This window comes from Dendrobates tinctorius, unplaced genomic scaffold (genome assembly GCF_039654945.1).
Source record: "Dendrobates tinctorius isolate UK_male_01 unplaced genomic scaffold, ASM3965494v1 ptg000158l, whole genome shotgun sequence".
NCBI lineage: Eukaryota > Metazoa > Chordata > Amphibia > Anura > Dendrobatidae > Dendrobates > Dendrobates tinctorius.
Window position 1 is genome coordinate 11,152,245 of NW_027361825.1, and position 18,139 is coordinate 11,170,383.

Sequence of the window (18,139 nt, forward strand, 5' to 3'; positions counted from 1 at the left end):
TGGGTGACCCGAGGTCCTAAAAAGACCTGTTTCAGAGTTTTCAAGAACCGTGGAGCCCTCTGTACCACAAGATCGTCGCGCTCCCATAATCGCGTGGCCCACTCCAACGCCCTGTCCGACAGGAGGGATATTATGAACCCCACCTTAGCCCGCTCTGAGTCAAAACATGCAGCCAGGAGCTCAAGGTGTATTGCACACTGGCTCAGAAATCCCCTACATGCCTTACTATCGCCAGAAAATTTATCTGGCAGCGGGAGGCGGGATAATGTCAGAACAGGGGTGGCAGTGGACAAAGAAGCTGCAGCCGTGCTAGCAGCCTGAACAGCTATTGCGGTAACATCCACGGCTGAGGTTTTGCGCTCAAGAGCCGCCAACCTACCCTCCAGCTGCTGGATGTACCACTGCAATCGCTGTTTGTCCGCCATTACTAGCCAGACCCTGGCGCTAATATAATGTTAGGGCTGGCGGAACGCACCAAATAATAAAGATGGTAATAAGGTGCGTTTGCAGCCCGGGGTCCAGCGTGCAGGGGTGGTAAACTGCTGCTCAGTAATGGCGGACGCTATATGGTGGTATAATAGAGGAACACATGCGGGTTAACGTCACCCAGTGTGTACAGTGGCAGACTCTGTTGCTTCACAGAGCCGCACTACCGCTGAACATAAATGCCGGAGCCTGTTAAAGCTCACAGAGCTCGGCAAGGTAAACGCTCAGTATCAGTTCACAGAACTCAACCCCAAAGACACAGGGTCAGAGTCCCTCTAGACCTACTAAGCGTGCGGCGTCGCAACTGCGGACGCCACTAAGTGACGCTGGCGACCGTGGAGTGCCGACCAAGTGAACCGTGGCGTACAGACCAGGCCACCACTTGGCGTTGATGCCAGTCTCTGACTCTGCCTCCTACTTGCTCCTCAGCCTGGGTGCTAACAGGCTAGGCTACACAACACATGCGTACCAAGGGTAGGGGTTTCCAATGAGTCATTCACCAAAGACATTCATACATGCATACAACTCTCACTCCACATGGTCTAAATCTTTCTCTATATTAGCACATGGCCAAGCAGCCATGCGAACCTTTTATAGCCGCGTCCTTCCGGGACCTTCCTGACCTTCCTGATGGTCCAATCCGAGCTGGAGAAGGACCTGAGCATGTGACCTCCGATCTGCAATGAGAGATCATCCCACAGGCATGCTCAGTGGACAGAAAGGAGGACTTAGTCCCTGGAGTAGCTCGCTGCTGACCAGCATGCGTTGCTATAGCTGGTCCAGACGTGGCAGCAGCAACCAAACCTACAGAGCTGGTCTGAGCCAAGCGCCTGGATTGACAAGTCTGCTGAGCTGCCTCCTCTGCGGCCGGAGAGGAATGGGAGACTGCCGAATGCAAGGCTCGGGATTCCTGCTGTGCAGTGACAGGAACCCAATGCCTAACATATACATTTGGACTAGATTGTTATTAATTACCAGTGAAACATATTGTGGGAATGTAAAGTCCCCCATTTGGCATCAACCAACAATGGTGATGAGGAACATGGGTGTATGAAAAGGAGATCCACCCCATGGATGCATGGCTCCTAAGAATCCCAAAGGTGTATGACAATGTGAGTGAATTTCCAAGATCTGGGTGCTCGGGGGATGTCTTTGTTGCAGATACCTAAAAAAGCATGTCTGAGGACTTGATAGAGCTGCTGACATTGAGTAAAGGAAACAATAACACCCTTGAAATATACCTGTGCCAGTGTTTTGACCACTAACTTCAAATAGAACTGACCACCTTGGGAATGTAGCATTTCAGGAAGAGCACTGTTATGCTATAACGGGGACTTTGCTACCATGTCCTTGAATTTAACCCCTCTACCCCCAAGGGTGGTTAGCACGTTCATGACCGGGCCAATTTTTACAATTCTGACCACTGTTCCTTTTTGAGGTAAGAACTCTGGAACGCTTCCATGGATCCCGGTGATTCTGACAATGTTTTCTCGTGACATATTGTACTTCATGTTAGTGGTAAAATTTCATTCGTATAACTTGCATTTATTTGTGAAAAAAATGGAAATTTGGCGAAAATTTTGAAATGCCCTTAAATCACATTTTTATGCCCTTAAATCACAGAGATATGGCACACAAATCACTTAATAAGTAACATTTCCTACATGTTTACTTTACATCAGCACAATTTTGGAACCATTTTGTTTTCTAGGAAGTTATAAGGGTTAAAAGTGAACCAGCAATTTCTCTTTTTTACAACACCATATTTTTTTTAGGGACCACATCACATTTGAAGTCACTTTGAGGGTTCTTTATGATAGAAAATACCCAAAACTGACACCATTCTAAAAACTGCACTCCTCAAGGTGCTCAAAGCCAGATTCAAGAAGTTTATTAACCCTTCAGGTGCTTCACAGGCATTTTTTTGAATGTTTAAAAAAAATGAACATTTAACTTTTTTTCACAAAAAAATTACTTCAAGTCCAATTGTTTTTATTTTACCAAGGGTAATAGGAGAAATTGAACTGCAAAAGTTATTGTGCAATTTGTCCTGAGTACGCTGATACCTGATATGTGGGGGGGAAACCACTGTTTCGGCGCATGGCAGAGCTCAGAAGGGAAGGAGCGCCGTTTGACTTTTTTAACGCAAAATTAGCTGGAATTCAGATCGGACGCCATGTCACGTTTGGAGAGCCTCTGATGTGCCTAAACAGTGGAAACCCGCACAAGTGACCCCATTTTGGAAACTAGACCCCCCCAAGGAACTTATCTAGATATGTGGTGAGAAATTTGAACTCCCAAGGGCTTTACAGAAGTTTATAACATACAGCCGTACAATTAAAAAATCATATTTTTTTCACCCCCATTTTTTATTTTCCAAAGGGTAACAGGACCCCAAAAGTTATTGTGCAATTTGTCCTGAGTACGCTGATACCCCATATGTGGGCAGCGCCATTTGAATTTTTTGGCTGGAATTGAGATCGGATGCCATGTCGCGTTTGGAAAGCCTCTGATGTGCCTAAACAGTAGAAAACCCCACAAATGACACCATTTTGGAAACTAGACCCCCAAGGAACTTATCTAGATATGTGGTGAGAACTTTGGACCCCCAAGGGCTTCACCGAAGTTTATAATGTACAGCCGTAAAATTAAAAAATCATATTTTTTCCACAAAAATGATCTTTCCACCCCCAATTTTTATTTTCCTAAGGGTAACAGGACCCTAAAAGTTATTGTGCAATTTGTCCTGAGTACCATAATACTCAACATGTGGGGGTAAACCACTTTTTGGGCGCATGGCAGAGCTCGGAAAGGAAGCAGCACCATTTGACTTTTTTGGCTGGAATTGAGATTGCACACCATGCCGCGTATGGAAAGCCCCTGATTTGCCTAAACAGTGGAAACCCCCCACAAATGACACCATTTTGGAAACTAGACCCCCCAAGGAACTAGAAGTGTGGTGAGCACTTTGAACCCCCAAGGGCTTCACAGAATTTTATAACGCCAGGGCGTGAAAATAAAAAAATCATATTTTTTCCACAAACATGATCTTTTAGTTCCCAATTTTTTTATTTTCCCAAGGGTAACAGGAGAAATTGGACCCCAAAAGTTGTTGTCCAATTTGTCCTGAGTATGCTGATACCTCATATGTGGGAGAAAACCACTGTTTGGGCGCATAGCAGAGCTTGGAAGGAAGGAGCACCGTTTGACTTTTTCAACGCAGAATTGGCTGGAATTGAGATCAGACGCCATGTTGCGTTTGGAGAGCACCTGATGTGCCCAAACAGTGGAAACCCCCCAATTCTAACTCCAACCCTAACCCCAATACACCCCTAACCCTAATCTCAGCCCTAACCCTAGCCCTAGGCCTAACCCTAGCCCTAACCCTAATGGGAAAATGGAAATAAATACATTTTTTAAAAATTATTATTTTTCCCTAACTAAGGGGGTGATAACGGGGGGGGTTTGATTTACTATTTATGGCGGTTTTTATTTTTGGCAGCTGTCACACGCTAAAAGACGCTTTTTATTGTAAAAATAGTTTTTGCATCACCACATATTGAGAGCTATAATTTTTCCGTATTTTGACCCACTGAGTCATGTGAGGTCTTATTTTATGTGGGACGAGTTGACGTTATCAGACGCCATGTTGCGTTTGGAGAGCCCCTGATGGGCCTAAAGAGTGGAAACCCCCCAATTCTAACTCCAACCCTAACCCCAACACACCCCTAGCCCTAACCCTAACCCTAATGGGAAAATAGAAATAAATGCATTTTTTTGTCATTTTATTATTTTTCTCTAATTAAGGGGGTGATAAAGGGGGTTTTGATTTACTATTTTTAGCTGGTTTTTATGTTTGGCAGCTATCATACGCTAAAGATGCTTTTTATTGTAAAAATAGTTTTTGTATCGCCACATTTTGAGAGCTATAATTTTTCCATATTTTGACTCACCGAGTCAAATGAGGTCTTATTTTTTGTGGGACGAGTTCATGTTTTTATTGGTACCATTTTCGGGCACGTGACATTTTTTGATCGCTTTTTATTCCTATTTTTGGGACGCAGAATGAACAAAAACCAGCATTTCACGAATTTCTTTTAGGGGTGCGTTTACACCTTCCGTCTGTGGTAAAATTGATAAAGCAGTTTTATTCTTCGGGTCAGTGCGATTACAGCGATACCTCATTTATGTATTTTTTTATGTTTTGGCGCTTTTATGCAATGAAAACAATTTTATATAAAAAATAATTATTTTTGCATTGCTTTATTCTGCAAGCTGTAACTTTTTTATTTTTTCGCTGATGATGCTGTATGGCGGCTCGGTTTTTGCAGGACAAGATGACGTTTTCAGTGGTACAATGTTTATTTATATACATCTTTTTGATTGCGCTTTGTTGCACTTTTTGATCGGCGGTATGATGATAAAACATTGTTTTTTGCTTTGTTTTTTATTTTTATTTTTTAAGGGGTTAACTAGTGAGACAGCTTTATAGGGCGGGTCATTACGGATGCGGCGGTAAAAAAATATGTGTACTATTACTGTTTTGTTTTGTTTTAATTTCAAAAAATGAATTTATTAGGGAATATTTTTATTTTTTTAAATTTATTAAAGGCTTTTTTATAAATTACTTTTACACTTATTTTTTTTTTACTTTATTTTATTGTCCCGGGGGGGTCATCACTGTCTAGTGTCAGATTTCTGATCTGACACTTTGCACAGCGCTGTGTCAGATCAGCGATCTCACAGGCACCGCTGCAGGCTTTCTCAGCGCCTGCTCTCAGTCGGTACACTGCAATCATGTACATCCGTACAATTACAAAATCATATTTTTTCCACAAATATGATTTTTTCACCCTCAATTCTTACTTCCCAAGGGTAACAGGACCCTAAAAGTTATTGTGCAATTTATCCTGAGTACGCTGATACCCCATATGTGGGGATAAACCACTATTTAGGAGCATGGCAGAGCTCGGAAGGGAAGCAGTGCCATTTGACTTTCTTGGCTGGAATTGAGATCGGACACCATGTCGTATTTTTTCCACAAACATGATCATTTAGTCCCCATTTTTTTATTTTTCCAAGGGTACCAGGAGAAAATGGACCCCAAAAGTTGTTGTCCAATTTGTCCTGAGTACCCTATATGTGGGAGAAAACTACTGTATGGGCCCACATCGGGGCTAGGAAGGGAAGTAGTGACGTCTTGGAATGCAGACTTTGATGGAATGGTCTGCGGGTGTCATGTTGCCTTTGGAGAGTCCCTGATGTACCTAAACAGTGGAAACCCCCCACAAATGACACCATTTTGGAAACTAGGCCCCCTAAGGAACTTATCTAGATGTGTGGTGAGCACTTTGAACCCCCAAGGGCTTCACAGACGTTTATAATGCCCGGGCGTGAAAATAAAAAAAATCATATTTTTTCCACAAACATGATCATTTAGTCCCCAATTTTTTTATTTTCCCAAGGGTACCAGAAGAAAATGGACCCCAAAAGTTGTTGTCCAATTTTTCCTGAGTACGCTGATACCCCATATGTGGGAGAAAACTACTGTATGGGCCCACATCGGGGCTCGGAAGGGAAGTACTGACATTTTGGAATGCAGACTTTGATGGAATGGTCTGCGGGTGTCATGTTGCCTTTGGAGAGTCCCTGATGTACCTAAACAGTGGAAACCCCCCACAAATGGCACCATTTTGGAAACTAGACCCTCTAAGGAACTTATCTAGATGTGTGGTGAGCACTTTGAACCCCAAAGGGCTTCACAGAAGTTTATAACGCCTGGGCGTGAAAATAAAAAAATCATATTTTTTTCCCACAAAAATAATATTTTTGCCCCCAATTTTTTATTTTCCTAAGGGCAACAGGAGAAATAGGACCCCAAAAGTTGTTTTGCAATTTGTCCTGAGTAGGCTGATACCCCATATGTGGGGGTAAAACACTGTTTGGGCGCATGGCAGAGCTTGGAAGGGAAGGAGCACCATTTGACTTTTTCAACGCAGAATTGGCTGGAATTGAGATCAGACGCCATGTTGCATTTGGAGAGCACCTGATGTGCCCAAGCAGTGGAAACTCCCCAATTCTAACACCAACCCTAACCCCAACACACCCCTAACCCTAATCTCAGCCCTAACCCTAGCCCTAGCCCTAACCCTAGCCCTAACCCTAATGGGAAAATGGAAATAAATACATTTTTTTAAATTTATTATTTTTCCCTAACTAAGGGGGTGATAACGGGGGGGGGGGTTGATTTACTATTTATGGCAGTTTTTATTTTTGGCAGCTGTCACACGCTAAAAGACACTTTTTATTGTAAAAATAGTTTTTGCACCACCACATATTGAGAGCTATAATTTTTCCGTATTTTGACCCACCGAGTCATGTGAGGTCTTATTTTTTGCGGGCCAAGTTGATGTTTTTATTGGTATCATAATTTCAAAAACTGACCGTCACATCCAAGCATAATGTGAACGGGTGCTAACAGAGTCCTAATGGGTCCTAACAGAGGATTTTTCATAGGTTCCCATTCAGATGGAGACTACAGTCCTAGTGAGGATTGGCATAGAATAGGGACCTGGAAAACGAGAAATGCCTTAACGTGGCTTCCAGGTACACATAACTTGGCCATTTTATGCGCTAAACTTTCTCAATTTTTCATATTTCTAATGCAGTAATGCAATTCTTTATTCATTTTTCATGTTTGCATGGTTTGGCGCTACAGTGTGCTTCCTTTTTTTGCTTGAATGTATATGAGCTGGTGACTCTAGGTTAAGCACCTGTTCACATTATGCTTGGATGTGACGGTCAGTTTTTGAAATTTTGATTCATTTACCTTCTGACTGAGCACTCCACCTGTTAGCTGCAGGCGTTTTTAATCAAACCAGGTCCATTTCCCCTCCACAGAGAAATAGACTTCAGTCCTAACAGAGGATTTTTCATAGGTTCCCATTCAGATGGAGACTACAGTCCTAGTGAGGATTGGCATAGAATAGGGACCTGGAAAACGAGAAATGCTTTAACGTGGCTTCCAGGTACACATAACTTGGCCATTTTATGCGCTAAACTATCTCAATTTTTCTTATTTCTAATGCAGTAATGCAATTCATTATTCATTTTTCATGTTTGCATGGTTTGGCGCTACAGTGTGCTTCCTTTTTTTGCTTGAATGTATATGAGTTGGTGACTCTAGGTTAAGCACCTGTTCACATTATGCTTGGATGTGACGGTCAGTTTTTGAAATTTTGATTCATTTACCTTCTGACTGAGCACTCCAGCTGTTAGCTGCAGGCGTTTTTAATCAAACCAGGGCCATTTCCCCTCCACAGAGATATAGACTTCAGTCCTAACAGAGGATTTTTCATAGGTTCCCATTCAGATGGAGACTACAGTCCTAGTGAGGATTGGCATAGAATAGGGACCTGGAAAACGAGAAATGCCTTAACGTGGCTTCCAGGTACACATAACTTGGCCATTTTATGCGCTAAACTTTCTCAATTTTTCATATTTCTAATGCAGTAATGCAATTCATTATTCATTTTTCATGTTTGCATGGTTTGGCGCTACAGTGTGCTTCCTTTTTTTGCTTTATTGGTATCATGTTCTGGCACATGACATTTTTTGATCGCTTTTTATTCCGATTTTTGGGACGCAGAATGAACAAAACCAGTGTTTCATGAATTTCTTTTGTGGGGTGCGTTTACACCATTCCGCGTGCGGTAAAATTGATAAAGCGGTTTTATTCTTCGGGTCAGTATGGTTACAGCGATACCTCATTTATGTCTTTTTTTATGTTTTGCGCTTTTATGCAATAAAAACAATTTTATATAAAAAATAATTATTTTTGCATCGCTTTATTCTGCGAGCTATAACTTTTTTATTTTTTCTCTGATGATGCTGTGTGGCAGCTCGTTTTTTTGCGGGACAAGATGACGTTTTCATCGGTACCATGGATATTTATATGCGTCTTTTTGATCGCGCGTTATTGCACTTTTTGTTCGGCTGTATGATAATAAATCATTATTTTTTTAATCGTTTTTTATTTTTATTTTTTAAGGGGTTTGCTAAAGGGGTTAACTAATGTGATAGTTTTATAGGGCAGGTCGTTACGGATGCGGCGATACCAAATATTTGTACTTTTATTGTTTTGTTTTTTTTTATTTCCAAAAAATAAATTTATTAGGGAATATTTTTTTTTTTTATTTATTTAGCGATTTTTTTAAAATTATTTTTACACTTTTTTTTTTTTTAACTTTATTAGGTTGTCCCAAGGGGGACTTCACTGTCCTGTGACAGATTGCTGATCTGTCACATCACAGATCACTGTGACAGATCAGCAATCTGTCACAGGCAGTGTGCAGGTTTCCTCCTTGCCTGCGTTTTGCAGGCATTGAGGATGCCAGCTCCCTGCAGGCCCCCGAAGGTCCCTGTCGCCATCTTGGATCCGGGGACCCGCAGGGAAGGAGACCCCCGCAGCAGAGCTGCAGATTGCGCTGCTGTGGGGGGCTCAGGGAAGCACGGAGGGAGCCCCCTCCCTGCCGATGCTTCCCTTTAACCCCCGGTACACCGTGATCATGTTTGATCGCGGTGTGCAAGGGGTTAACTTGTCGGGGGCGGTCCGTGACCGCCCCTGACACATTGTGCCGGGTGTCAGCTGTGATAATCAGCTGACACCCGGCCTCGATCAGCGGCGCTCACCACGTGGGCACCGCTGATCGCGCTAGACGTACTATCCCGTCCATGGGCATAGGTGCCCGGGTCCCATGGACGAGATAGTACATCTGATGTCAGAAAGGGGTTAATTACCTTGATTTTTCCAGCTACTTACACAGGGAGCGTTCCCCATATTCTTTTTCTCCCGCAGGTATAACAAAAGAGGGGATACAGTTAAAACACAGAGTTGAGTGTGATTTCTTGCAACAATGAAGGAAATAATTATTTGATCCCTTGCTGATTTTATAAGTTTACCCACTGACAAAGACATGAACAGTCTATAATTTTAAGGGTAGTTTAATTTTAACATTGAGAGATAGAATTTCAAAAATAAAATCTAGGAAATCACATTGTATAAATTATATAAACTTATTGCATTTTGCAGTGAGAAATAAGTATTTGATCCCTCTGGCAAACAAGACTTAATACTTGGTGGCAAAAGCCTTGTTGGCAAGCACAGCAGTCAGACGTTTTTTGTAGTTGATGATGAGGTTTGCGCACATGTCAGGAGGAATTTTAGCCCACTCCTCTTTGCAGATCATCTCTAAATCATTAATATTTTGAGGATGTCGCTTGGCAACTCGGAGCGTCAACTCCAGCCATAAGTTTTCTATGGGATTAAGGTCTGGAGGCTGGCTAGGCCACTCCATGACCTTAATGTGCTTCCTCATGACCCATTTTTAATGTCCTGGCGGAGGGAAGGAAGTTGTCACTCAGGATTTTACGGTACATGGCTCCATCCATTCTCCCATTGATGCGGTGAACTTAGCAGAGAAACACCCCCAAAACATAATGTTTCCACCTCCATGCTTGACAGTGGGGACGGTGTTCTTTGGGTCATAGGCAGCATTTCTCTTCCTCCAAACACGGCAAGTTGAGTTAATGCCAAAGAGCTTTTTGTCTCATTTGCCTACAGCACCTTCTCTCAATCACTCACAAAATTATCCAGGTGTTCATTGGTAAACTTAGACGGGCTTGCACTTGTGCCTTCTTGAGCAGGGGGACCTTGCGAGCACTGCAGCATTTTAAACCTTTATGGTGTAATGTGCTACCAATGGTTTTCTTAGTGACTGTGGTCCCAGCTGCCTTGAGATCATTAACAAGTTCCCCCGTGTAGTTTTAAGCTGATCTCTCACCTTCCTCATGATCAACGATAGCCCATGAGGTGAGATTTTGCATGGTGCCCCAGATTGATGTCGATTGACAGTCATTTTGTATTTCTTCCATTTTCTTACTATTGCACCAACAGTTGTCTCATCCTCACCCAGCATCTTACTTACGGTTTTGTAGCCCATTCCAACTTTGTGCAGGTCTATGATCTTGTCCCTGACATCCTTATAAAGCTCTTTGGTCTTGCCCACGTTGTAGAGGTTAGAGTCTGACTGACTGAGTCTGTGGGCAAGAGTCTTTTATAAAAGTGACTATATAAGACAGCTGTCTTTTATGCAGGTAACGAGTTGATTAGGAGTGTCTAACTGGTCTGTAGGAGCCCAGAACTCTTGGTAGGGGATCAAATACTTATTTCTCAATGCAAATAAATTTATATAATTTATACAATGTGATTTTCTGGATTTTATGTTTGATATTCTATCTCTCAATGTTAAAATTAACCTATCTTTAAAAATATAGACTGTGGCCTAGCACTCCATGTGAGCAGACTGCTTTCAGGACTCCTCCGCTGTAATCCTGATTTTGTCCGGTTAAAAGTGCCTCCAGAGTACTGGTACCACCCTATACCGGTGGCAGAAGATCGCAGGATCCGGCCCTGTCGTGTGGTGTAACTGAGGACTGAGGCAATGGTGAGAAGAAGGCAGAGGGATGCGGGAGAAGGAGCAGGGAGCCAGATCCATGATGGTGCTGACAGTGTGGAGGCAGTGGATAAATCTGACGCAGCTAATGCAGCATACACAAAGCGGCTTGAAATTGCTGCTAAACCTGAAAGATTTGCTTAGGTGGATAGAGCAGCATAGGAGATGGCCGAAGGGGGTGAGGAGGAGACCGGTTAGAAACTGGATGGAGATCTGGAGGACTATGCAGCACAGGAGGGTCCAGAGGGAGAGAAGAGAAGGCAGGAGCAGGAAAACATGATGCAGGAGACTTCTGAGGAGCCTGTAGTAAGGGAGCCCACAATGAGAGACATGTATGATCTGGTTAAGTTTTGCAAAACTGCACTAACTACCCTCACAAAAAGAGTGGACGGTATAAAGGAGGAAATGATCAATATGAAAGCAGCCATTAACAAGGCTGATACCAGAGTGGGGGTGGTAGAAGAAAGAGTGTGAACACTGGAGGACCAACTTTCTAAGCTGCAGAAGTCCCACACTCAATACCTGCAGCGGTGTGCCATTCTGGCTGATAAAATTGACGATCTAGAAAACCGCTCCAGGCAGAACAATGTGCGGTTGGTGGGCATCCCTGAAAAGGCAGAAGGGACTGATCCTACAGCATTTGTTGCGGACTGGCTCCGCAATAAAAGTGGCGCTAACAATCTGACCAAGCTGTTTGCAGTGGAGAGAGCACACCATGTTCCCATGCCTTCGGGTTCCTCCCCCCGTACCTTTGTAAGGGGTTGCAAAGATGGTATGACTACCCCCACACTCTTCCCGGTAAACCGTTGGTTCATGTTGAACTGTGTATATAATGTTTTATGCCAAATTGCTGTTAAATGTATATTACTGCTATGTTTTAGATTAGGGAAAGTGTAGTACACCGAATTGGACACTAGATGTGGCACATTAGTGTACATAGTTATTTAGGAGCAGCCAAACCGTGGGTAAGCTAGGGGGGACTTCCTCATTTGTGGGATTAGGGCCATAGAGCCCGAACAGTGTGGTTGTCTCTGCAACTTTAGAAGCTAAGAACCCAGTCGTCCACGGCCTATGGTGGCCAGAAGCTACAGCAGAGGTGCAGCAGTACAGGGACACAGGTCGCTCAATATGTGGCAGCTTACATCATGGGCAGATGCCCTCTTGTCTGGGGCAAAACGGATGCAGGAACTCCTGAAAGTAGTATAGCTGAACAGGGAGGACGCTTAGAACCGGATGAGACGGTATGACCTGGGCACCCACTGAAAGACATAGGGAAGAGTAGAGGGAAAGTGAAGATTGTGAACTGTATGGAACCCTATGCTGATGCTGTATCTGATAAGGATGTGCTGCGAAAGGAAAGGAAAGTTATTCCTTTACAGTTGAAATTGGACTGTGTCTCTGTTTGTGCGCAATCATCTGGAGAGGGTCTTCAGCAACCCAGAAGAGACCCTGAAGGTGCAGAGAGCAAAGAGGCAAGTATACTGACAAAGGGACAATGTTTGTATGTGACAGGAGACCAGGGTGCGCAAGAGCCGTTAGTCTCAGCCACGACTGCAGCCCTTGCGCTCCATCACACCATCCTGGCCAGCATCCTTAACTATAGGGATAGAGACATTATCCTACGGAAGGCAAGAAGGGCTAAGGATATGAGTATTCACGGCCAAACAGTGTCCATATACCCCAACTACTTGGCTGAGGTTCAGAGGCAAATGAATGCGGTATGGAGGGGAGAAGAAAAGGTTGAGAGATATGGAACTGGCGTACTCTACTTTGTATCCTGCTAAGCTCAGGGTTGTGGCCCTAGGATCTGTTCATTTTCTCCAACTCCAAAGGAGGCCACCAAGTGTGTTGTGAACTCTCTTGATCTGACTTCTGAGTCAGGGCTCCCTCTGGTGGTTGCTGCGGGTAGTGGAGCTGGTCGTGTTGACAGAAGTCTATCATCTGAAGAGGATGATTTGAAGTCAGGGGTTACAGAGTGGAAGGATTTAAGTGAGCAAGCTTCCTTCAGTTGCTGCTGGTGATTTGGTTTCTCTTCCTGTTATGATTGGGTCACCGAGGAGGAAAGCAAGACCAAGCTAAGCCACAGAAAACCAGAGCGGTTGGTAACTAAGTGGATTGCAGACCCCTGATCCTATCCACACAACTAGCAGTAGCCATGGAGCGTACCTACGATGATCCTAGACGCCTCGACACAGCCGGAGAACTAAATAAGCCTAAAGCAAGAAAGGGGAAATCTAAACTGCTCCAGAACAGACCCCAAAGGAATAGATAGCCCCCAAACATATATTGTCGGTGAGACAAGATGAAAACACAAATGCAGCTAGGAAAATAGACTGAGCCAACAATGGGGCCCACACTAACTAGGCAAGACAGGAAAGGAAAGACTCTGTCTGCAATCACGCAAAAAACCCTGCAAAAAATGCCCAACACGTCTGATAGAAAAATACTGAAGTCACTAGACTTCGCCCACTATATCAGCACTCTGGTATATTCTGAAAGCAGAGCAAAAAGACGCCAATCTAATAAGGGACAAAAGCAAACTGGCACAAGCAGTAACATAAGGATGGAAATTCAGCACAGCCCCAGCCGGAGCTGGCTCAACACACAAAACTGAAATAGACAAAACCAGATCAAATGTGAACAATAGCAAAAGAACACTTAGCTGAGCATGCAGGGACTGAGCTGGAAACTAAGACCTCAGGAGACAGGAAAAAATCACCAGCAGGGATAGAGGGAGTCGGCTGTCTTAAATCCAGTCAGAAACTCCAGATCTCCAGTCATCCTCCTGATTTTCAGGTGGCAGGCCTCTGTTAATTAGATCAGCTCCATTACCTCCAGTGACCACCAGAGGGAGCCCGGAAAGAGAACTCGTGACCCCTCTGTCAATATAACCAGCTCCACTCCACTACCTTCACTAGTAACCAGAGGTAGGCCAGAAAGCGAATTCACAACAGTAACCCCCCTTGAAGAGGGGTCACCGAACCCTCATCCACGCCACCAGGCCAATCAGGATGGGCCCGGTGAAAAGCAAGATCCAATCTATCGGCATGAATATCAGAAGCAGAGACCCAAGAATTATCCTCCTGGCCATAACCCTTCCAAATGACCAAGTACTGGAGTCTCCGTCTAGCCAAACGAGAATCCAATATTTTCTCTACCTCATATTCCACAATGCTTTTAACCAATACAGGGTCAGGAGTAGGGATTTTTGGTTCAGCAGCAGATGATTGAGCGAGATAGGGGGAAATTCCCCGCACTTCAGCAGCGAGCTGCTCAACGCGATCAGACAATTGCTTAATCTCCATTAAAGAAAAAATCCTCCTACGGCCCCAGAGAAAAATAGGAAAAAATATATAAAAAAAAAATTCTGACACTTTTTTTTTACAATTCTCTCCTGCTTTTGAGTACCCTAGAACCTGCGGTTTAGGCTGGTGATTCTGTTATGATTGGGTCACCGAGGAGGAAAGCAAGACCAAGCTAAGCCACAGAAAACCAGAGAGTGTTATGAACGGGTAGCCGAGGAGGAAATAAAAAACAAACAAGCTAAGTCTCAGAAAACCAAAGAGGTTGGTAACTATGCAGACTGCAGACCCCTGATCCTAACACGCAACTAGCAGCAGTCGTGGAGCGTTCCTACGGTGGTCCTAGACACCTCGTCACAACCGGAGAACTAAATAAGCCTAAAGCAGGAAAAGAGGAAAACTAACTGCCCCAGAGCAGACCCCAAAGGAGAGACAGCCCCCCACATGTATTGATGGTTAAACAAGATGAAAACACAAACAAAGGCAGGAAAATAGGCTGAGCAAACGATGGGGCCAAACTAACTAGAAAGGACAGAAAAGGAAAGATACTGTCTGCAATCTGCCAAAATACCCTACAAAAATGATGTCTAGCTCCCTCCAACCAATGTCTCCACTCCTCAAATGCCCATTTCATGGCCAATAATTCCCGATTCCCCACGTCATAGTTGCGTTCAGATGGGGAGAACTTTCGAGAAAAGAAGGCACAGGGATTCATCTTAGAAGTCACAGGGTCTTTTTGGGACAAAACAGCTCCTGCACCAATCTCAGAAGCGTCTACCTCCTCTTGAAATGGAAGTGAGACATCAGGTTGCCGTAAAACTGGAGCTGAAGTAAACTTCCGCTTAAACTCCTGACATGCTGAGACAGCCTCAGGAGACCAATTCAGCACATCAGCTCCCTTCTTGGTCAGATCAGTCAGTGGTTTGACAATACTAGAAAAATTACCTATAAATTTACGATAGAAATTAGCAAAACCCAAGAACTTCTGAAGAGCCTTCAAAGAAGTAGGCTGAACCCAATCATAAATGGCCTGTACCTTGGCCGGGTCCATTTCAATAGTCGATGGAGAGAAGATAAATCCCAAAAATGAAATCCTCTGTACACCAAAGAGACATTTCGATCCCTTAACAAACAGGGAATTCTCCCTCAAAATCCGAAACACAGTCCGGACATGTTCCACATGGGAATCCCAATCACTAGAAAAGATCAACATATCATCCAGATAGATGATCAAAAACGTATCCACAAAGTCTCGGAAAATATCATTCATAAAGGACTGGAAGACAGAAGGGGCAAAAGGCATCACCAGGTACTCAAAATGTCCCTCCGGAGTATTAAACGCCGTCTTCCATTCATCCCCATGCTTGATGCGAATAAGATTATACGCCCACCTGAGGTCAAGCTTAGTAAACCAGCAGGCACTCTTAACTCTGGAGAATAAATCAGACATCAGAGGTAACGGGTACTGATATTTAACCGTCATCTTGTTAAGGGAACGATAATCAATACACGGTCTTAATGAACCATCTTTCTTGGTCACAAAAAAAACCCAGCACCTAAAGGTGACGAGGATGGTCTAATATGACCCTTCTCCAACGACTCCTTAATATAGGATCGCATAGCATCATGTTCGGGTACAGATAAGTTAAAAAGCCGACCCTTGGTAAATTTACACCCAGGCATCAACTCAATTGCACAGTCATAACTCCAATGAGGGGGCAAAGACGCAGACTTACTCTCACTAAATACATCAGAGAATTCAGCCAGGTAATCAGGAATATCATGAGACTGAGGAGAGGTGGAGAAAACAGGAGCGTCCCTAAGAACACACTGACAACCCCAACTCACCACAGACACAGATTTCCAATCCAAAACTGGGTTATGAGTTTGCAACCAGGGGAACCCCAGAACAATAGTATCATGCAAATTATGCAGCACCAAAAATTTGCAATTTTCCTGGTGGTCTGGGGCAACTCGCATTATCACCTGGGTCCAAAACTGAGGTTTATTCTCCGCCAAAGGAGTGGCATCAATACCCCTCAAAGGAATAGGCGTCTGCAGAGGCGTCATGGACAAACCACAACATTTAGCAAAGTCCAAATCCATGAGATTCAGAGCTGCTCCTGAATTCACAAAAGCCTAAGTGGAAAATGTGGACAAGGAGCAGATCAGAGTAATTGCCAAAAGGAACTTAGGTTGTATACTGCTCACAGCAAATGTGTGTGCAAAACGTTTCTCTCGTTTAGGGCAGACATAAATAGTATGAGAGGCGTCTCCACAGAAAAAACACAGCTTATTACGCCTTCTAAACTCCCGACGTTGCGCCCTAGACAAAACCCCATCACATTGCATAGGTTCAGACATTTGTTCAAAAGGTGGCAGCGCCTCCCATGTATTTTTACGGTCACATAAACGCCAATCAACTTGAATGGCTAATGCCATAGAGCCATCCAGACCAGAGGGAACAGGAAATCCCACCATAACATCTTTTACGGTCTCTGATAAACCTTTCCGAAAGAGGGCTGCCAATGCACTATCATTCCATGTTGTAAGGATCGCCCACTTTTGGAATTTTTGACAATATAACTCTGCAGGATCCTGACCCTGGTTTAATGCCAACAGGGTTCTCTCAGCTTGATCAACGGAATTAGGTTCATCATACAACAACCCCAAGGCCTGAAAAAATGCATCCACATTAGTCAGAATAGGATTTTCAGGTGTCAGAGAAAACGCCCAATCCTGGGGATCGCCGCGCAGCAAGGAGATGACAATTTTAACCTTCTGCGCAGAGCTTCCCGATGAGTTAGGGTTCAAAGCAAGAAATAATTTACAATTATTCTTAAAATTCAAAAATGTAAACCGATCCCCAGAAAACACATCAGGAGTAGGGATCTTGGGTTCAACAGCATGTGACTGAGCGAGATAGGTGGAAATTCCCTGCACTTCAGCAGCGAACTGCTCCACACGATCAGACAATTGCTTAATCTACATTAAGAAAAAAAAATCCTCCTACGGCCCCAGAGAAAAAGAGGAAAAAATGCATATAAAAAAAAAAATTCTGACACTTTTTTTTTCTTTTTTCTTTTCTCTTTTTCCTGCTTTTGAGTACCCTAGAATCTGCGGTATGGCTGGTGATTCTGTTATGAACGGGTAGCCGAGGAGGAAATGAAAAACAAACAAGCTAAGTCTCAGAAAACCAAAGAGGTTGGTAACTATGCAGACTGCAGACCCCTGATCCTAACACGCAACTAGCAGCAGTCGTGGAGCGTTCCTACGGTGGTCCTAGACACCTCGTCACAACCGGAGAACTAAATAAGCCTAAAGCAGGAAAAGAGGAAAATTAACTGCCCCAGAGCAGACCCCAAAGGAGAGACAGCCCCCCACATGTATTGACGGTTAAACAAGATGAAAACACAAACAAAGGCAGGAAAATAGGCTGAGCAAACGATGGGGCCATACTAGAAAGGACAAGAAAGGAAAGATACTGTCTGCAATCTGCCAAAAAAACCCTACAAAAATGTCCAACACAACTGATAGCAAAAAAAAACCTGAAGTCACTAGACTTCTCCCACTATATCAGCACTCTGAAATATTCTGAGACAGAGCAAAAAGAGGCCAATCCAATAAGGGACAAAAAAGACAATTTGGCAAATAAGTGTGGAAATTCAGCCCAGCCCAGCCGGGCTGGCTGACCACACAAAAAACTGAAATGACCAACAAGAGCAAGTGTGAACATTAGCAAAAAACAAACTTATCTTGGGAAGACTGGAACAGAGCTGAGTCCTAGACCTGAGAAGCAGACTGAATCACCAGCACTAGGATAGGGCGTCGGCTGTC

The 18,139-nt window shown here is 43.8% G+C and overlaps 1 protein-coding gene across 3 annotated transcripts in view; it reads left to right on the forward strand.

Moving 5' to 3' along the window:
• Window positions 1-18,139, forward strand: part of ATAT1 (alpha tubulin acetyltransferase 1) — a 118,142-nt gene that overhangs the window by 25,186 nt on the left and 74,817 nt on the right. The window contains exon 1 of one of the 3 annotated variants that reach the window (XM_073548918.1): window positions 7,433-7,514. The exons of 1 other annotated variant lie outside the window; for it this stretch is intronic. The gene's annotated coding sequence lies outside the window, so the exon portion shown is untranslated. Of the gene's footprint in view, window positions 1-7,432; window positions 7,515-7,831; window positions 7,937-18,139 lie in introns of those variants that run through there. One more of the 3 variants, XM_073548919.1, reaches the window with a different exon arrangement.